Source organism: Arachis ipaensis, chromosome B2 (genome assembly GCF_059453495.1).
Source record: "Arachis ipaensis isolate K30076 ecotype BB chromosome B2, ASM5945349v1, whole genome shotgun sequence".
In the NCBI taxonomy this organism is placed as follows: Eukaryota; Viridiplantae; Streptophyta; class Magnoliopsida; order Fabales; family Fabaceae; genus Arachis; species Arachis ipaensis.
In genome coordinates this window covers 77229211-77250281 of record NC_142437.1, presented here as the reverse complement: position 1 = coordinate 77250281, position 21071 = coordinate 77229211, and the positions used below count along the sequence as shown (strand labels likewise).

General features: G+C 39.9%; 1 non-coding gene across 1 annotated transcript; it reads right to left on the bottom strand.

Moving 5' to 3' along the window:
* Positions 1-610: 610 nt before the first annotated feature.
* On the bottom strand, positions 611-718 carry LOC148574472 (small nucleolar RNA R71). The gene has a single exon (XR_015906455.1). It is a non-coding gene; the product is annotated as a small nucleolar RNA R71 (small nucleolar RNA).
* Between the last annotated feature and the right edge of the window lie 20353 nt (positions 719-21071).

Below are 21071 nucleotides of genomic sequence, written 5' to 3'. Positions count from 1 at the left end.
TCTATTCACACAGGGACCTCTATACTGTGGTAAAAAGGATCCCTATTATTATTATTTTTCTGTCCCTCTTTTTCATATGAGCAGGAGCAAAGACAAGAATATTCTTGTTGAAGCAGATCCAGAACCTGAAAGGACTCTGAAGAGGAAACTAAGAGAAGCTAAATTACAACAATCCAAAGATAACCTTTCAGAAATTTTTTAACAAGAAGAGGAGATGGCAGCCGAAAATAATAATAATGCAAGGAGGATGCTTGGTGACTTTACTGCACCTAATTCCAATTTACATGAAAGAAGCATCTCCATTCCTGCCATTGGAGCAAACAATTTTAAGCTGAAACCTCAATTAGTTTCTCTAATGCAGCAGAACTGCAAGTTTCATGGACTTCCATCTGAAGATCCTTTTAAGTTCTTAACTGAATTCTTGCAGATATGTGATACTGTTAAGACTAATGGAGTAGATCCTGAAGTCTACAGGCTCATGCTTTTCCCTTTTGCTGTAAGAGACAGAGCTAGAGTGTGGTTGGATTCTCAACCAAGAGATAGGCTGAACTCTTGGGACAAGCTGGTCACGGCTTTCTTAGCCAAGTTCTTTCCTCCTCAAAAGCTGAGCAAGCTTAGAGTGAATGTTCAAACCTTCAGACAGAAAGAAGGTGAATCCCTCTATGAAGCTTGGGAAAGATACAAGCAGCTGACCAAAAAGTGTCCTTCTGACATGCTTTCAGAATAGACCATCCTGGATATATTCTATGATGGTTTATCTGAGCTATCAAAGATGTCATTGGATACTTCTGCAGGTGGATCCATTCACCTAAACAAAACGCCTGCAGAAGCTCAAGAACTCATTGACATGGTTGCTAATAACCAGTTCATGTACACTTCTGAGAGGAATCCTGTGAGTAATGGGACGTCTATGAAAAAGGGAGTTCTTGAAATTGATACTCTGAATGCCATATTGGCTCAGAACAAAATATCGACTCAGCAAGTCAATATGATTTCTCAGAGTCTGAATGGAATGCAAGCTGCATCCAACAGTACTCAAGAGGCATCTTCTGAAGAAGAAGCTTATGATCCTGAGAACCCTGCAATAGCAGAGGTGAATTACTTAGGTGAACCTTATGGAAACACCTATAATCCATCATGGAGAAATCCATCCAAATCTCTCATGGAAGGATCAACAAAAGCCTCAACAAGGCTTTAATAATGGTGAAAGATACAAGTTTAACAATAGTAAACCTTTTCCATCATCCACTTAGCAACTGACAGAGAACTCTGAACACAATACTTCTAATCTAGCAAACTTAGTCTCTGATCTGTCCAAGGCCACTGTAAGTTTCATGAATGAAACAAGGTCTTCCATTAGAAATTTGGAAGCACAAGTGGGCCAGCTGAGTAAAAGGATCACTGAAATTCCTCCTAGTACTCTCCCAAGCAATACAGAAGAAAATCCAAAAGGAGAGTGCAAGTCCATTGAATTGATCACCATGGCCGAACCTGTAAAGGAAGGAGAGGACGTGAATCCCAGTGAGGAAGACCTCCTGGGACGTCCAGTGATCAATAAGGAGTTTTCCTCTGAGGAACCAAAAGAATCTGAGGCTCAACTAGAGACCATAGAGATTCCATTAAACCTCCTTATGCCATTCATGAGCTCTGATGAGTATTCCTCTTCTGAAGAGAATGAGGATGTCACTGAGGAGCAAGCTGCCAAGTTCCTTGGTGCAATCATGAAGCTGAATGCCAAATTATTTGGCATTGAAACTTGGGAAGATGAACCTCCCTTGTTCACCAATGAACTAAGTGATCTGGATCAACTGACATTGCCTCAGAAGAAACAGGATCCTGGAAAGTTCTTAATACCTTGTACCATAGGCACCATGATCTTTAAGGCTCTGTGTGATGATGCGCATAAACTAGTTATGCTACGATTTAGGAAATTGCACGATCGGCAAAATTCCTTCCGGCAAGTGCACCGGTTATCGTCAAGTAAAAACTCACAATAGAGTGAGGTCGAATCCCACAAGGATTGGTTGAATGAGCAATTCGGATTAGAAGTATGTTCTAGTTGAGCGGAATCAAAATTTAGATGAGAATTACGGAATGTAAAATTGCATGAATTAAAGAGCGAGAAGCTAAATTGCTGAAATTAAAAGGGATGGGGTGATTGCATGAATTTAATTGCAGAATGTAAAGAGAAAGTGGTAGATCAGAAATGGGGAATTCATTGGGTGTTAGGAGATATTGAGATCTCCGAATCAAAACATTTTTTATTTCTTCCTCAACCAATGCATTCATTGAATTTTGCTTGGCAATCTTATATGATTGGATCCCAATCCCTTGGCTCACCAATTCTCTCTAAAAACGAACAAATTCCCAATCCCTTGGTTTAAATGTTCATAAGAAGAGATGATGCTCGATCACTGATTATACCACACAGTTTCATGAACCACAATTTGGTAGGATTACATGTCACAATATCTATCCAAACCCCAATCCAATTCACTGTGAGAAAGCTTCTCTAGCATGAATCCTCCATTCCTTTCCCAAGGTTCCGAAGGATTCCAATTATGGGTAGTTTCTTTCCCAAGACAACTACCCAATGGAATTAGATCGAGAAGCTTTCTAACAAAATTCAAGAGAAAAGATTGAAGAAGAAGATAAAACTATTATTGATTCATTAAATTACAATAGAGCTCCCTAACCCAATGAAAGGGGTTTAGTGAGTCATAGCTCTGAATTTAAATACAAAACTAAAAGAAATAGATCTCAAGTTCTCCCCCTCAGGGGCTGGATTCCCCTTCCATCCAGTGCGTTTCATATGCAGAAACTAAGGCCTTTAAATAGGCTCCCTAAATTACAAAATGAAAATGAAATTCAAAGCAAATTACAATCAAATGAAAATAAACTATTCTAGATGATTCTTGTGGCCTTGATTTGGTGTTGTTGATGGGCCTTGCTTGCTTGAAGGGTAGAGTGACATAATTGATCCAAAAAGGATAATGATCCATTAAACTACACTCAAACGTTGCACCCCCCTTTCTTGAGTCGTCACTTTGTTCTCTTGTCAACCTTGCCAATTTGATGCCAAATATAGACTATTATACCTCGTTGGAAAGCTATGGATGTCAGCTTTCTAACGCAACTGGAAGCATCTCAATTGGATCTCTATAGCTCAAGTTATACTCCATGGAAGGTGAAGAGGTCAGCTGGCCTGATTGCATGTTGGTACTATGCTCTTCTATGCACATTACGGGGCTGTTTTCTCCCTCAATTTTTGGTATCCACCATGCATGCCATATATGCTTGGAAAGCTCTAGATGTCTTCTTTCCAATGCATTTTGAATCACCTCATTTGGAGTTTTGTAGCTCAAGTTATTTATGTTTGAAGAAGGCATGGTCAAGCTGTTCCATATAACACGTTTAAGCTCCAGTTTAAGCTTAAACTGGAGCTTAAACGCTGGCACTCCCTGGAGGCACAAGCTCGAGCACGTTTAAGCTTCAGTTTAAGGTTAAACTGAAGCTTAAACGTGGAAATGAGAAAGCAACCCTGGAGGAGAAAAATAGTCGAACACGTTTAAGCTCCAGTTTAAGGTTAAACTGGAGCTTAAACGTGGAATGCTCCTGGTGCCTTTCTTACTTCTGGCGTTTAACCTCCAGTTTAAGGTTAAACTGGAGGTTAAACGTGGAAATGCTCCCCTGGTGAGATTCTCACTTCTGGCGTTTAACCTCCAGTTTAAGGTTAAACTGGAGGTTAAACTTCAATTCCAGCATTATATGGCTTGGTAGTTTAAGTTCCAGTTTAAGCTTAAACTGGAACTTAAACTCCACATGTGATATTCAAGCTTCCTTTATTGATTTTGTTGCTTCCTTGCCTAGCCTCTTCTTCCCTGAAATCATCCAAACAATTGCATCAAAGTCTTGCAAAATTTCATGAGAAATCTTCCATTCATAGCATTCAAGTAATATAACTAAAAACTCATGGAATTTGCATCAAAATCTTCATGTTGAATGATTTAAGACAAGCATGACTATTTGGCCCAAATGATTACTTAAGGCTCAAGAAAATGCATAAAACAACTAAAAATAAAAGAAAAAGGCTAGTGAAACTAGCCTAAGATGCCTTGGCATCACAACACCAAACTTAATCCTTGCTTGTCCCCAAGCAAGTTCTGAATTATTGAGAAGAAAGAATGAAACAGAAAGTAAATTCATTAGCCATATCAGTAAGTAATTGACATTGATTAATGGCGTGTTCATGCAGAAAGTTGTTGCAGCATCACTTTATTGTTTCTTAGGTAAGAATGTCACTTTTTATGTTTCCACTAAAACACTGCTATGGCCTCTTGTTATTCACATATCCTTGGCAAGTTTCTTTTCTTTGTTTTTCTTTTTCTTTGAGCTTATTTGCTCCTTGTTGCTCAGTGTCATGTGTTGCACAAGCCTTTGGCATTTTCTTTTTCTTATCAGTGCACTACACATATCCACTACAGGCATTTTAGTTCACATTTCTTCTTGAGACATTGGTACCCAGCACCTCTTTGTGTGACTAAATGTTTTGTATTTAGGTTGCTCTTGATAATGGACTTTTGGTTGATAATCCCGGGTTAGTTAACCCAAGTTACCAAGTGTTGAAACACTCCTCAGAACCTATTCATCCAAGCATATCCTTAATACATAAACACCACAGGCATTTGTCTCAGAAGTTCAAACCATTGGTGCCTAGCTTATTTTCTCAATTTTTTTGCTTTTTGGTTGCCCTTTTTCAGTGGCTTTTTCTTCTTCTTCTTCTTTCTTTTTCATGGCCAAAGACATTTATTCATCAAGATCCATAGACAGCATCCTAATTTCCACTAAAAGTGACAATTCTAACTTTATTTCTTAGTGAGCTGACTATTCAATCAAACATGCATACCACCACTTAATCTTATTTGATTTCTTACTAAATGGAATTGAGTTACTTTTGTTCAAACATTTCTTTTATTTTTGGAAACAGAACTAGCATAGCAAGCATACATTTAAGCAAGTGAAGTTTATCCAGACACTTAGACTATCACTTATTTGGAAATTAAACAAACAGACAAACAAAAACTGCAATGACTCAAACTTAAAGCAGGGGTGCATGCAAACTTCCAATATCAGCAATTCAAAGTACAAGCAATTAAGTGACAATACAACCTTTTAGCATCTTCTTTGTTGTTCATCATCCTTCCTAGCCTTGGTGTTCTCTTTGATGATGATGTATATTCCTTCCATGAGATTGATTGTCTTCCTGCAAAGCTATTAGAAGTTGCTTGTTCCCCAAGCACTTTGAGAATTGGTTAGCATGCATGTATGTTTGTAGGCCTCTGAACTTAGATTGGTGTGTGAACACCAAACTTAGTTCCTTGCCATATGCAGCAATTTGGATCATATGCAGAAAACCTCATGTGCTTTTATTAAGAAAATAACTATGAACTAGAAAAAGAAACTATGAACTAGAAATTAAACTATTGTTTAAGTAGTTTCCCTGATTGGTTGGAGCTAGTGACTAGTCATGCTGAGGTAGAAATGTGCTTTTAATGAAGTTTTTGGTGGAACACCAAACTTAGAATCTCACATTCACCCTTGAATTGTTTTGGTGTGCAACACCAAACTTAGCTCCTTGCAATACAGATAAATCTACTTAACTCTTTTATTGAAATAACTAGAAAAGAAAAACTACCTTTGGTTGGGTTGCCTCCCAACAAACGCTCGTTTACTGTCATTAGCTTGACATGCTGTTCCTGACTTTCTTCCTCTTCCTCCAGTTTGTTAAGAGGAATGACTTCAAGTGGATAAAGGAGCTAGTTAGTACCCCTTGTTGTGAATGTCTCTTTCCAGCAAGCTTTCCCTTGTGATTGGCTTGAGTGAACTTGCTTGTTGGCTCAGGAGTTGGATTGTTCTTCGACCTTCTCTTCTTCATGGATATGGTCCTTTGTTTCTCGGTCACAATCCTCATTTTGGTGCTTGTTTCTACTGCCTTCACATCCTTGATCTCAGAACTTGGTTGTTGTTGGACAGTTGGAGTATCCTGTTCATCAAAAGCTTCCTGAATTTGTGGTTCAATGAACCCTTCCTCTTTGCAACTCTCTGTTTCATTGGAGTGTGATCTCCCTTGATTGACTTTCTCCATTTCTTGTTCTTCTGATTCCTCCCTTGGGTTTACCATGGTATCACTAGAAGAATTGTGGGTAGGGATTTGCTTTGATAGATATCCAATTTGTGCTCCTAGCTTTTGAATGGCAGCACCTTGATTTTGTAAGTTGGATATCAATTCTTCCTTAAAGCCTTTCAAATCGGCCACATCTCTGCCCATAGTTGCAAGCATTCCTTCTATCCTGTTTAATTGATCTTGAAATTGTTGGCTCGGATTAGGTTGGGCAGGTTGATTATTTTGGCCATGATATGGTGGTTGAGAGTAAGTGTTTTGTGTGGTTTGGTACGATCTTTGGTTGGAGTTTTGGTATGTGGAATTGTTATGTTGGTTGTAGTGGAATGAGTCTTGTGGATAGTGAAATGAATTGTATGAATTTGAGAAGGAATTTTGTGCTGAGAAATGCTCAAGTGATGAAGAATTTGGATATGTAAAACTGGGAGGTGAGGTTGGATAATTCAGAGGTGATGGCTCTTGATGAATGGGGTGTGAATAAGTGAAATCTCTTTGGTTTTGATTTTCCCAGCCACAACTTGAGTAGTGATCAAATTCACCAAAACATGGACCATTTTGTGGCTCTGGGAAGTACCCCGTTTCCTGTTCCTGATACTCCCACCCACCATGAGCATAATAACATGAATCATTCTGTGGTGGTGGAGAGTTTCTCATGAATTTTGATTGACCAAAAGATGATGGATACTCCTTTCTTTTTTGCAATGTGCTCAGTCTCAAACAATACTCATCCAAAGATAGTGAAAATTCCATAGTGAGGCAATATCACAAACAGCTAGTGGTTAGTATGCTAACAAGTGAATAAGCAAAGAAAACAAATTAAAATTTGCAGAAATTAGCAGTAATAAACTGAAACAAAAACTATTAACAAAAGAAAAGAAAAATTGCTCAATCTAGTTAACTTCCAATTGGAGAATTGTCAATCGAAAACCAATCCCCGGCAACGGCGCCATAAACTTGATGCGCATAAACTAGTTATGCTACGATTTAGGAAATTGCACGATCGGCAAAATTCCTTCCGGCAAGTGCACCGGTTATCGTCAAGTAAAAACTCACAATAGAGTGAGGTCGAATCCCACAAGGATTGGTTGAATGAGCAATTCGGATTAGAAGTATGTTCTAGTTGAGCGGAATCAAAATTTAGATGAGAATTACGGAATGTAAAATTGCATGAATTAAAGAGCGAGAAGCTAAATTGCTGAAATTAAAAGGGATGGGGTGATTGCATGAATTTAATTGCAGAATGTAAAGAGAAAGTGGTAGATCAGAAATGGGGAATTCATTGGGTGTTAGGAGATATTGAGATCTCCGAATCAAAACATTTTTTATTTCTTCCTCAACCAATGCATTCATTGAATTTTGCTTGGCAATCTTATATGATTGGATCCCAATCCCTTGGCTCACCAATTCTCTCTAAAAACGAACAAATTCCCAATCCCTTGGTTTAAATGTTCATAAGAAGAGATGATGCTCGATCACTGATTATACCACACAGTTTCATGAACCACAATTTGGTAGGATTACATGTCACAATATCCATCCAAACCCCAATCCAATTCACTGTGAGAAAGCTTCTCTAGCATGAATCCTCCATTCCTTTCCCAAGGTTCCGAAGGATTCCAATTATGGGTAGTTTCTTTCCCAAGACAACTACCCAATGGAATTAGATCGAGAAGCTTTCTAACAAAATTCAAGAGAAAAGATTGAAGAAGAAGATAAAACTATTATTGATTCATTGAATTACAATAGAGCTCCCTAACCCAATGAAAGGGGTTTAGTGAGTCATAGCTCTGAATTTAAATACAAAACTAAAAGAAATAGATCTCAAGTTCTCCCCCTCAGGGGCTGGATTCCCCTTCCATCCAGTGCGTTTCATATGCAGAAACTAAGGCCTTTAAATAGGCTCCCTAAATTACAAAATGAAAATGAAATTCAAAGCAAATTACAATCAAATGAAAATAAACTATTCTAGATGATTCTTGTGGCCTTGATTTGGTGTTGTTGATGGGCCTTGCTTGCTTGAAGGGTAGAGTGACATAATTGATCCAAAAAGGATAATGATCCATTAAACTACACTCAAACGTTGCACCCCCCTTTCTTGAGTCGTCACTTTGTTCTCTTGTCAACCTTGCCAATTTGATGCCAAATATAGACTATTATACTTCGTTGGAAAACTATGGATGTCAGCTTTCTAACGCAACTGGAAGCACCTCAATTGGATCTCTATAGCTCAAGTTATACTCCATGGAAGGTGAAGAGGTCAGCTGGCCTGATTGCATGTTGGTACTATGCTCTTCTATGCACATTACGGGGCTGTTTTCTCCCTCAATTTTTGGTATCCACCATGCATTCCATATATGCTTGGAAAGCTCTAGATGTCTTCTTTCCAATGCATTTTGAATCACCTCATTTGGAGTTTTGTAGCTCAAGTTATTTATGTTTGAAGAAGGCATGGTCAAGCTGTTCCATATAACACGTTTAAGCTCCAGTTTAAGCTTAAACTGGAGCTTAAACGCTGGCACTCCCTGGAGGCACAAGCTCGAGCATGTTTAAGCTTCAGTTTAAGGTTAAACTGAAGCTTAAACGTGGAAATGAGAAAGCAACCCTGGAGGAGAAAAATAGTCGAACACGTTTAAGCTCCAGTTTAAGGTTAAACTGGAGCTTAAACGTGGAATGCTCCTGGTGCCTTTCTTACTTCTGGCGTTTAACCTCCAGTTTAAGGTTAAACTGGAGGTTAAACGTGGAAATGCTCCCCTGGTGAGATTCTCACTTATGGCGTTTAACCTCCAGTTTAAGGTTAAACTGGAGGTTAAACTTCAATTCCAGCATTATATGGCTTGGTAGTTTAAGTTCCAGTTTAAGCTTAAACTGGAACTTAAACTCCACATGTGATATTCAAGCTTCCTTTATTGATTTTGTTGCTTCCTTGCCTAGCCTCTTCTTCCCTGAAATCATCCAAACAATTGCATCAAAGTCTTGCAAAATTTCATGAGAAATCTTCCATTCATAGCATTCAAGTAATATAACTAAAAACTCATGGAATTTGCATCAAAATCTTCATGTTGAATGATTTAAGACAAGCATGACTATTTGGCCCAAATGATTACTTAAGGCTCAAGAAAATGCATAAAACAACTAAAAATAAAAGAAAAAGGCTAGTGAAACTAGCCTAAGATGCCTTGGCATCATGTGACCTTGGTTCAGGAATAAACCTCATGCCCCTCTCTGTAATAGAGAAACTGGGAATCTTTGGGGTGCAAGCCGCTAAAATCTCATTAGAGATGGCAGACAATTCAAGAAAACAGGCTTATGGACAAGTAGAGGACGTGTTAGTAAAGGTTGAAGGCCTTTACATTCCTGCTGATTTCATAGTCCTAGATACTGGGAAGGATGAGGATGAATTCATCATCCTTGGAAGACCCTTCCTAGCCACAGCAAGAGCTGTGATTGATGTGGACAGAGGAGAATTGATCCTTCAAATAAATGAGGACAACCTTGTGTTTACAACTCAAGGATCTCTCTCTGTATCCATGGAGAGGAAGCATAAAAAGCTTCTCTCAAAGCAGAGTCAAACAAAGCCCCCACAGTCAAACTCTAAGTTTGGTGTTGGGAGGCCACAACCAAACTTTAAGTTTGGTGTCAAACCCCCATATCCAAACTCTAAGTTTGGTGTTGGGAGGTCTCAACAAAACTCTGCACATCTGTGAGGCTCCATGAGAGCCCACTGTCAAGCTATTGACATTAAAGAAGCACTTGTTGGGAGGCAACCCAATGTTTATTTATCTAATTTTCATTGTTTTTCATGTTTTATTAGGTTCATGATCATGTGGAGTCACAAAATAAATATAAAAATTGAAAACGGAATCAAAAATAGCAGAAGAAAAATCACACCCTGGAGGAAGACCTTACTGGCGTTTAAACGCCAGTAAGAAGCATGTTTTGGGCGTTCAACGCCAGAACAGAGCATGGTTCTGGCGCTGAACGCCAGAAATGGGCAGCATCTGGGCGTTTGAATGCCAGAAATGCACCCTGGAGAAGAGCTGGCGCTGAACGGCCAGAACAAGCATGGTTCTGGCGTTCAACGCCAGAAATGGGCAACAAATGGGCGTTCAACGCCCAGAACAAGCACCAATCTGGCGCTGAACGCCCAGAGTTGTGTGCAAGGGCATTTTGCATGCCTAATTTGGTGCAAGGTTGTAAATCCTTGAACACCTCAGGATCTGTGGACCCCACAGGATCACCTCAGGATCTGTGGACCCCACAGGATCCCCACCTACCTCCACTTACTTCTTCTCACCCCTCTTTCACACAATCTCATAAACACTCTTCCCCAAAACTCTTCACCAATCACCTCAATCTCTCTTCCCTATCACCACTTCACCACTCACATCCATCCACTCTTCCCCATAAACCTACCTTATAAACTCCACTTACCTTCAAAATTCAAAATCAATTTCCCACCCAAACCCACCCTAAATGGCCGAACTTACCCCCCTCCCTTCCCTATATATAACCCTCCATTCTTCCTCATTTTCTCACAACACAACCCTCCTTTCTCTTCTTGGCCGAAACACACCTCCCCCCTCCTCCCCATATTTTCTTCTTCTTCTTCATCTATTCTTTCTTCTCTTGCTCGAGGGCGAGCAAAATTCTAAGTTTGGTGTGGTAAAAGCATAAGCTTTTTGTTTTTCCATTACCATTGATGGCACCTAAGACCGGAGAATCCTCTAGAAAAGGGAAAGGGAAGACAAAAGCTTCCACCTCCGAGTCATGGGAGATGGAAAGATTCATCTCTAAAGCCCATCAAGACCACTTCTATGATGTTGTGGCCAAGAAGAAGGTGATCCCCGAGGTCCCTTTCAAACTCAAGAAAAATGAGTATCTGGAGATCTGACATGAAATCCAAAGAAGAGGTTGGGAAGTTCTAACAAACCCCATCCAACAAGTCGGCATCCTAATGGTTCAAGAGTTCTATGCCAATGCATGGATCACTAGGAACCATGATCAAAGTAAGAACCCGAATCCAAAGAATTATGTTACAATGGTTCGGGAGAAATACTTAGATTTTAGTCCGGAGAATGTGAGGCTGGCGTTTAACTTGCCTATGATGCAAGGAGATGAGCGCCCCTACACTAGAAGGGTCAACTTTAATCAAAGGTTGGACCAAGTCCTCATGGACATATGTGTGGAAGGAGCTCAATGGAAGATTGACTCCAAAGGCAAGCCGGTTCAACTAAGAAGACTGGACCTCAAGCCTGTGGCTAGAGGATGGTTGGAGTTCATCCAACGCTCCATCATCCCCACTAGCAACCGATCTGAAGTTACTGTGGATCGGGCCATCATGATCCATAGCATCATGATTGGAGAGGAAGTAGAAGTTCATGAAGTCATCTCCCTTGAACTCTACAAAATAGCCGAAAAGCCCTCTCCTGGGGCAAGGCTAGCTTTTCCCCATCTTATTTGCCATCTATGTTACTCAGGTGGAGCTTTCATAGAAGGAGACATTCACATTGAGGAAGAGAAGCCCATCACTAAGAAAAAGATGGAGCAAGCAAGAGAGCCCATTCATGGAGCTCAAGAGGCGCAGGAAGCTCATCACCATGAGATCCCGGAGATGCCTCAAATGCATTTTCCTCCATAAAACTATTGGGAGCAAATCAACACCTCCCTAGGAGAATTAAGTTCCAACATGGGATAACTAAGGGTGGAACATCAAGAGCACTCCATCATCCTTCATGAAATCAGAGAAGATCAAAAAGCAATGAGGGAGGAGCAACAAAGACAAGGAAGAGACATAGAAGAGCTCAAGGACATCATTGGTTCCTCAAGAAGAAAATGCCACCATCACTAAGGTGGACTCATTCCTTGTTCTCACTTTCTTTTTTTCGTTTTAAGTGCTTATCTATGTTTGTGTCCTCATTACATGATCATTAGTAGTTAGTAACTTTGTCTTAAAGTTATGAATGTCCTATGAATCCATCACCTCTCTTAAAATGAAAACTGTTTTAATTCAAAAGAACAAGAAGTACATGAGTTTCGAATTTATCCTTGAACTTAGTTTAATTATATTGATGTGGTGACAATGCTTCTTGTTTTCTGAATGTATGCTTGAACAGTGCATATGTCTTTTGAAGTTGTTGTTCATGAATGTTAAATATGTTGGCTCTTGAAAAAATGATGATAAGGAGACATGTTATTTGATAATCTGAAAAATCATAAAAATGATTCTTGAAGCAAGAAAAAGCAGCAAAGAACAAAGCTTGCAGAAAAAAAAATAGGCGAAAAAAAAATAGAAAGAAAAAGAAAAAGCAAGCAGAAAAAGCCAAAAGCTCTTAAAACCAAGAGGCAAGAGCAAAAAATCCAGTAACCCTTAAAACCAAAAGGCAAGGGTAATAAAAAGGATCCCAAGGCTTTGAGCATCAGTGGATAGGAGGGCCTAAAGGAATAAAATCCTGGCCTAAGCGGCTAAAACAAGCTGTCCCTAACCATGTGCTTGTGGCGTGTAGGTGTCAAGTGAAAACTTGAGACTGAGCGGTTAAAGTCAAGGTCCAAAGCAAAAAAAAAAGAGTGTGCTTAAGAACCCTGGACACCTCTAATTGGGGACTTTAGCAAAGCTGAGTCACAATCTGAAAAGGTTCACCCAATTATGTGTCTGTGGCATTTATGTATCCGGTGGTAATACTGGAAAACAAAGTGCTTAGGGCCACGGCCAAGACTCATAAAATAGCTGTGTTCAAGAATCATCATACTGAACTAGGAGAATCAATAACACTATCTGAATGCTGAGTTCCTATAGATGCCAATCATTCTGAACCTCAATGGATGAAGTGAGATGCCAAAACTATTCAAGAGGCAAAAAGCTACAAGTCTCGCTCATCTGATTGAAGCTATGTTTCATTGATAGTTTGGAATTTATAGTATATTCTCTTCTTTTTATCCTATTTGATTTTCAGTTGCTTGGGGACAAGCAACAATTTAAGTTTGGTGTTGTGATGAGCGGATAATTTATACGCTTTTTGGCATTGTTTTTAGTAGAATCTAGTTACTTTTAGGGATGTTTTTATTAGTTTTTATGCTAAATTCACATTTCTGGACTTTACTATGAGTTTGTGTGTTTTTCTGTGATTTCAGGTATTTTCTGGCTGAAATTGAGGGACTTGAGCAAAAATCAGATTCAGAGGTTGAAGAATGACTGCTGATGCTGTTGGATTCTGACCTCCCTGCACTCAAAATGGATTTTCTGGAGCTACAGAATTCAAAATGGCACGCTTCCAATTGCGTTGGAAATTATACATCCAGGGCTTTCCAGCAATATATAATAGTCCATACTTTGCCCAAGTTTAGATGACGCAAACTGGCGTTCAACGCCAGCTCTCTGCCCAATTCTGGCGTCCAGCGCCAAAAACAAGTTGCAAAGTGGAGTTCAACGCCCAAACTGGCACAAAAGCTGGCGTTCAACTCCAAGAATGACCTCTCCACGTGCAGACTTCAAGCTCAGCCCAAGCACACACCAAGTGGGCCCCGGAAGTGGATTTATGCATCAATTACTTACTTCTGTAAACCCTAGTAGCTAGTTTATTATAAATAGGACTTTTTACTATTATATTAGACATCTTTGGATCATCTTTGGATGCCTGGTTCTTAGATCATGAGGGCTGGCCATTCGGCCATGCCTGGACCTTTCACTTATGTATTTTCAACGGTAGAGTTTCTACACTCCATAGATTAAGGTGTGGAGCTCTGCTGTTCCTCAAAGATTAATGCAAAGTACTACTGTTTTTCTATTCAATTCAACTTATTCCGCTTCTAAGATATTCATTCGCACTTCAACCTGAATGTGATGAACGTGACAATCATCATCATTCCCCATGAACGCGTGCCTGACAACCACTTCCGTTCTACCTTTGATTGAATGATTATCTCTTGGATCTCTTAATCAAAATCTTCGTGGTGTAAGCTAGATTGATGGCGGCATTCATGAGAATCCGAAAAGTCTAAACCTTGTCTGTGGTATTCCGAGTAGGATTCTGGGATTGAATGACTGTGACGAGCTTCAAACTCGCGATTGATGGGTGTAGTGACAGACGCAAAAGGAGGGTGAATCCTATTCCAGCATGATCGGGAACCTCAGATGATTAGCCGTGCTGTGACAGAGCATTTGGACCATTTTCACAAGAGGAGGGGAAGTAACCATTGACAACGGTGATGCCCTTGCATAAAGCCAGCCATGGAAAGGAGTAAGACTGATTGGATGAAGGCAGCGGGAAAGCAGAGATTCAGAGGAACGAAAGCATCTCTACACGCTTATCTGAAATTCTCACCAATGAATTACATAAGTGTTTCTAGCCCTATTTTCTATTTAATTAGTATTATTTTCGAAAACTCCATAATCAATTTATATCCGCCTGACTGAGATTTACAAGGTGACCATAGCTTGCTTCATACCAACAATCTCCGTGGGATCGACCCTTACTCACGTAAGGTTTATTACTTGGACGACCCAGTGCACTTGCTGGTTAGTTGTATCGAAGTTGTGACAAATTATGAATTAATATTAGAGCACCAAGTTTTTGGAGCCATTACCAGAGATCACAATTTCGTGCACCAACCACCAAGAAAGGTAAAGAGAAAGCTACTCCCAAACCACCAGCAAGGAAATGAACAAAAAGAGCACTAGCTGCAGAGCCATCTTTAACAGCAGTAAAGCCCTCAACAAAGCGAATCAAGAGGATCATCAAGGTCGATGAAAAAGAGAAAGCCTTTCCAGCAAAGGACACTGCGCGGTTCACTAACCGCTACTGTGAGCATATGTTCCCCATCCTGGCTGAGCAAAACTATAATAATGAATACCTTCTCATCCTTCCAACCCACATTATTGAATTTGTTAAGCCTCGAATTGAACAAACACAATGGGGATTCCTACGGAGACAGCCACAGCAGGTTAACCTTTCATGGGTAGTTGAATTCTACTCAAACTTTCACATGCCAACCATGCAGTCTGTCTATGTCTGTCAGAAGCAAGTCCCCAAAACTGAAGAAGCCATTCAGCGAGCTTTAGATCTTCCCCCTGCTCCAGACATACCAATTTGACTGGGACGCCATTCTCAGAGTTATAGCACAACCTGGCAGCAGATGGATCTATGGATACTATCGATCCCGCCCTAAGGGAATATTGGCTTCAGCACTCACCTTGGAGGCTCAAGTATGGGCATAGATCATATTCCATTACGTTTTTTCGAGCACTCACGAGTCCTCCTTCATTGCAGATATGGTTGTTTTACTCTGGTGTATCCTTACAGACCAGCCTCTCAATTTACCAAGACACATCCGGAATGCTATGGGACACGTACAGATTGCAGGCAACCTACCTTTTCCCGCCTTAGTTTCAGATCTAGTCTCAGCAGCCGGAGTCTCCTACAGAGCTGGGGACACCAAGACCATGATTCCACGAGATGATCAGATCGTCCCTAACGGGAAGTACATCAGACCTCCAGCAGCCACTATTAACCGGAGCACAGAACCAGCGGAAGATATCCCTTCTCCTTTCACATCACAAGCACCTTCAACAAACCAGCTACTCCATCAGATACTTGAGAGGTTAGACTGGCTAGACCGGCAAGGAAAGCAAAGAGAGCGCCGTAATAAGTGACGATTTACATACTTCAAGGAGCTGCTTGTTGGTAACCACCCACCTGAAGAAGACCCGGACACCCCGGACTCCACTTCATTTTCCAGCACAGGGAGCCATGACAGTCCCAATTGTGGAGATGCTGCTACCAGCCCCCTTTGTTCCTGACTGATGGCATTGAGGACGGTGCCAAGCTTTAAGTGTGGGGAGGTCGGTCAGTACCTGACTTCCGGAGGTAATCTCTTTTTCTTAAACACCAATATTTTAGTTTTTCTTTTGTTAAATAGAATAGATTGCATAATAATAATAGGTTGCATGTATGTTTGCTTGGTTAAAGTAATAAATTTCTTTTTAAGACCCTATTTTTTTAAAAATTTCACTAATTTAATTCAGAATTTTTTGTGTTAAACTTGTTTGAAGATTGTATTTGGAACATAAAAGATAGCTAAAGAACACACAACCTGTGAGATTTGAGTTTAATTATATGGTTACATTATTTAACCATAATATTTTATTCTTGTGTATTTGCTTCTCTCTGATTGTAATCTATGTTTTGTTCCAGTCTATATGTCCAATGTTTAATGTGTTATATGCATGCATATGATTGAGGCCATTGTTTTATTAGCTCACTTATCCCAAATAGCCTACCCTTTTATGTCACCTTTGTTAGCCACTTTGAGCCTTTTTATCCTATTTGTTTTATATTTTACCACATCACTAGCCATAAGCAGAAAAGCAAGTAATACCCCAAATTGAATCTTTAGTTAGCTTAAGATAGAGATTGTGTGTCAATCAAGTGTGGGAAAACTGTGGGAATAAGGGTTAACAAGAGAATGTGTTATGTTTTTACAATTGATAAAATATAGGGAATTTAGGTACCTACTCATGTGAAACTAGAAAAATTATAAATCCATGTGCATTGATAATGTTATGTTTACTTTTATTTTTAAAAAAATCTAAAAATATTTAATAAGTAAATAAATAAGGGGACAAAATTATCCCAATGCTAAGTTAAGTTAATGAAAAGATCAATGCATATGTGATACAAATTAAAAGAAGAGTTGATGCATGAGTATGTGATACAAAAATGGAAAAATTTTGGGTAGCTAGGCATGAATTTAAAAGTATATAGTGTATGTATAGGTAAGAGCTTAGGTTAATCAAGGATTCAATTTATAGCTCACTTAGCCATATATATACCATCACCTTTACCCTAGCCCCATTACAACCTTGAAAAGACCTCATGATGTTTGCATTAGTACATTAAATACTTGTTGATTGGTTAGGTGAAGAACAAGGTTTAGAAAGCATGACTAGGGAAGAGTAGAGTGATTACCCTATACACTTGAGTGACTAGAGTGCACATATACTATCAGTGAGGGTTCAATGCTTGATTCTATATTCTCTGCTTTTATGAGCTGTCTTCTTACAAGTTTACTTGTTTTTACTGTATAGTTTGAATTAGTGATATCTGATTTATATTTGTCTTGAAGAACTTATTTACTTTTAACCAAGTAGGCAAAATCATCTTAGCATATAGTTGCATTCATACATAGGTTGCATTGTATTGCATGAGTCTTACCTTTCCCTACTCATTTATTTTATCTCCTTGAGCTAAGCATGAGGACATGCTAATGTTTAAGTGTGGGGAGGTTGATAAACCACTATTTTATGGTTTATCTTGTGTTTAATTGAGTGGTATTTATCAAGTCCTTACCCACTTATTCATATGATTTGCATGATTTTACAATCCCTTCCTAGTTTTGTTCTATGGTTAAAAACTTGCTTTCTAGAGATCTTTAATTTGTATATTTTAATTCTCCTTTATACCATTCGATACCGTGATCCGTGTGTTAAGTGTTTCAGGCTTTATAAGGCAGGAATGGCTTAGAGAATGGAGAGGAAGCTTGCAAAAATGGAAGGAACACAAGAAACTAAGGAGATAACCAACGAGCATCGACGCGCACGCATGGCTCACGCGAGCGCGCGATATGGAGAAAGTTGCAGCGACACGTGCGCGTGCCTAACACGTACGCATGGATTGGAGTCTTCACAAAAGATGCGCACGCGTGCCTGACACGTACGCGTGACAAGGAAATCGCCAAATGACGCGCACGCGTGACTGACGCGTACGCGTGACCTGCGCGATCTGCAGAAATAACAGAAAACGCTGGGGGCAATTTCGGGCTGAGTTTTGACCCAGTTTTCGGCCCAGAAATACAGAATAGAGCCAAGGAACATGCAGAGACTCAACACACATTCACACATTCTCATTAGGATAGTTTTAGGTTTTTAGATCTGAATCTAGAGAGAACTACTCTTCCTCTAGGTTTTGTTTACATTCATAGTTTATTAGTTTATTGCTTTTGCTTTTGGATATTGAAGAATCATCACCTCCGTTGAAGATACTATCCTAGTTTGTTTTCTTATTCCCTATTTATTTATTCCATATTCTTAATTCTTGTTTAGAGTGGTAATTGGATTATTTTGGATTTATTAATGCAAAGGATTACTTTTATTTTTAATTAATTATCAATCCCTTTTTTATTTAATTTATCATGTCTTCTTATATTTTTATGAGCATTATATCCATGTCAATAGAGTAGATTCCCTACTTGACATGGGGGTTAATTAAGAGGAGACACTTGAGTTGGAATGCTCAAGTGGTTAGTTAAATTGGAAGTTGTTGGTTAATTCTGTATTTACTAACGCTAGACCTTCCCAAGGGACAGGACTAGGATTTGCGAATAAGAGTTAGCTCAATTACTTGACTTTCCTTTATTTAGTAAGAGTTAACTAAGTGAAAATAACAACCTCTTTATACTACACTTGATAGAATTCCAACAAGGATAGAACTTCCAATTAATCATTCCCCCAGTTAAGGCCTTTTATTTTGAATAATATAAATTCCTTTTAATTTTCATTGCCCTTAATTACAATTGTTTATTTTCTGTTATTCAATTCTCAAAATTCTCGGAAAACTCCTGATTAATAACTTAGCACCCTTTCTAGCAACTCGTTGGGAGACGACCTAGGACTCATACTCCCAGTATTTTTATTCTAAACTTTTGTGACAACCTTTCAAAATTTATACGGAAAATTTTTGTTGGTTAAGAGCTATACTCGCAATGCTGTTCTTATATTACAATCTCTTAATTGGCCGACTTCTGCCACGCACCAGTCAGTGTACTCAGTAATAAAATCGGCCAAATATTGGGACTTGATGGCCGTCCGAGCTTCATATTGAAGGTCGAACTCAGATAGCTTGACTGCCCACTGTAAAATTTTTCTCGCTAAATCTGTTTTCTGTAGAATGCCTTTTAAGGGCTGGTTAGTCCGGACTTTGATCGTATGAGCTTGAAAATATGGTCAAAGTCGTCGAGAAGTTAGTATAAGAGCATAGGCAAACTTTTCTATCTTTTGATAGTTTATTTCGGCCCCTTGCAGGGCTTTGCTGATGAAGTAGATGGGCTGTTGTCCACTCTCATCTTCTCTGACTAGCGTTGAGGCCATTGCTCGATTTCCTACTGCGAGGTACAGTACGAGTGGTTCTCCTTCCCGTGGTCGAGTTAGAATAGGTGGTCGTCCCAGGAACCTTTTGAAATCCTGGAAAGCCTGTTCGTACTCCGTTGTCCATTCAAACTTCTTTCCTTTCCTTAGAGTGGCATAGAATGGGAGGGATCTTATGGCTGATCCAGCTAAAAATCTGGACAAGGCTGTCATTCTTCCGTTGAGTTGTTGTACCTCTTTGACACAGGTTAGACTTTTCATGTTGAGTATAGCCCGGCATTTATCTTGATTCGCCTCAATTCCTCGTTGTGTTAGTATGAAACCCAGGAATTTGCCAGCTTCTACTGCAAAGGTGCACTTTGCAGGGTTAAGTCGCATGTCAAGCTTTCTGAGGGTATCGAATACTTGGGCAAGGTTAGACAGTAATGTCTCCTCGCCTTGTGTTTTCACCAACATGTCATCCACGTATACCTCCATGAGTTTCCCGATATGGTCTGCGAAGACTTTATTCATCAATCTCTGGTAGGTAGCTCCTGCATTTTTGAGTCCGAATGGCATGACAACATAGCAGTAGTTTGCTTTAGGAGTTAGGAATGAGGTTTTTTCCTGATCAGGTGGATACATTGGGATTTGATTGTATCCTGAATAAGCGTCCATGAACGAAAGGTATTTGTATCCGGAGGAGGCATCTACTAGAGTGTCGATATTTGGGAGTGGATAGGGATCTTTTGGGCAAGATTTATTGAGGTCTGTGTAATCAGTGCACATCCGCCATTTCCCATTTGACTTTTTCACCAAGACAACGTTGGCTAGCCATAGGGGGTACTTGACTTCTCTTATGAATCCTGCCTCCAGTAGAGCTTGTACCTGTTCTTCCACAGCTTGGGATCTTTCCGGTCCGAGCTTCCTACGCTTTTCTTGCACTGGCCGAGATCCTGGATATACTGCCAGTTTATGGCACATTAGCTTGGGGTCTATGCCCGGCATGTCTGCAGCCCTCCATGCGAATAGGTCGACATTATCCCTTAGGAATTGTATCAAGGGCTTCTTTACGTCCTCATTTAAGGTTGCCCCGATGTTTGTTATTTTGTCTTGATCATCTCCAATTTGGACTTCTTCGATCTCGCCTTCAGGTTGTGGACGGAGTTCTTCCCGACCTCGAACTCCCCCGAGTTTGATGGTGTGGATTTCTTCCCCTTTGCCTCTGAGGTTCAGACTTTCATTGTAACAGTGTCGCACTATCTTCTGATCTCCTTTTATCATAGCAATCCCTTCTGGAGTTGGGAATTTCATGGATAGATGCGAAGTTGAAACTACTGCTGCAAGCTGATTCAATGTTGCCCGACCTATCAGGGCATTGTAGGCTGAACTTACGTCGACTACAATGTAGTCTATGTTGAGTGTCCTTGATCGGGTTCCTTTTCTGAAGGTTGTGTGTAGTGAGATGTATCCAAGTGGTTGTATTGCAGTGTCTCCTAGTCCAAACAAGCTGTTTGGATATGCTCTAAGTTCTTTCTCCTGTAGGCCGAGTTTATCAAAGGCGGGTTTAAACAAGATATCCGCCGAGCTTCCTTGGTCTACCAGTGTGCGGTGGAGATTTGTATTGGCCAATATGATAGTGATGACCATAGGATCGTCATGTCCCGGGATGATGCCTACTGCGTCTTCTTGGGTGAAAGTAATTGTAGGGAGGTCGGATGATCCTTCTCCTCCCTCGACATGATATATTTCTTTGAGGTTCCTTTTGTGAAATGA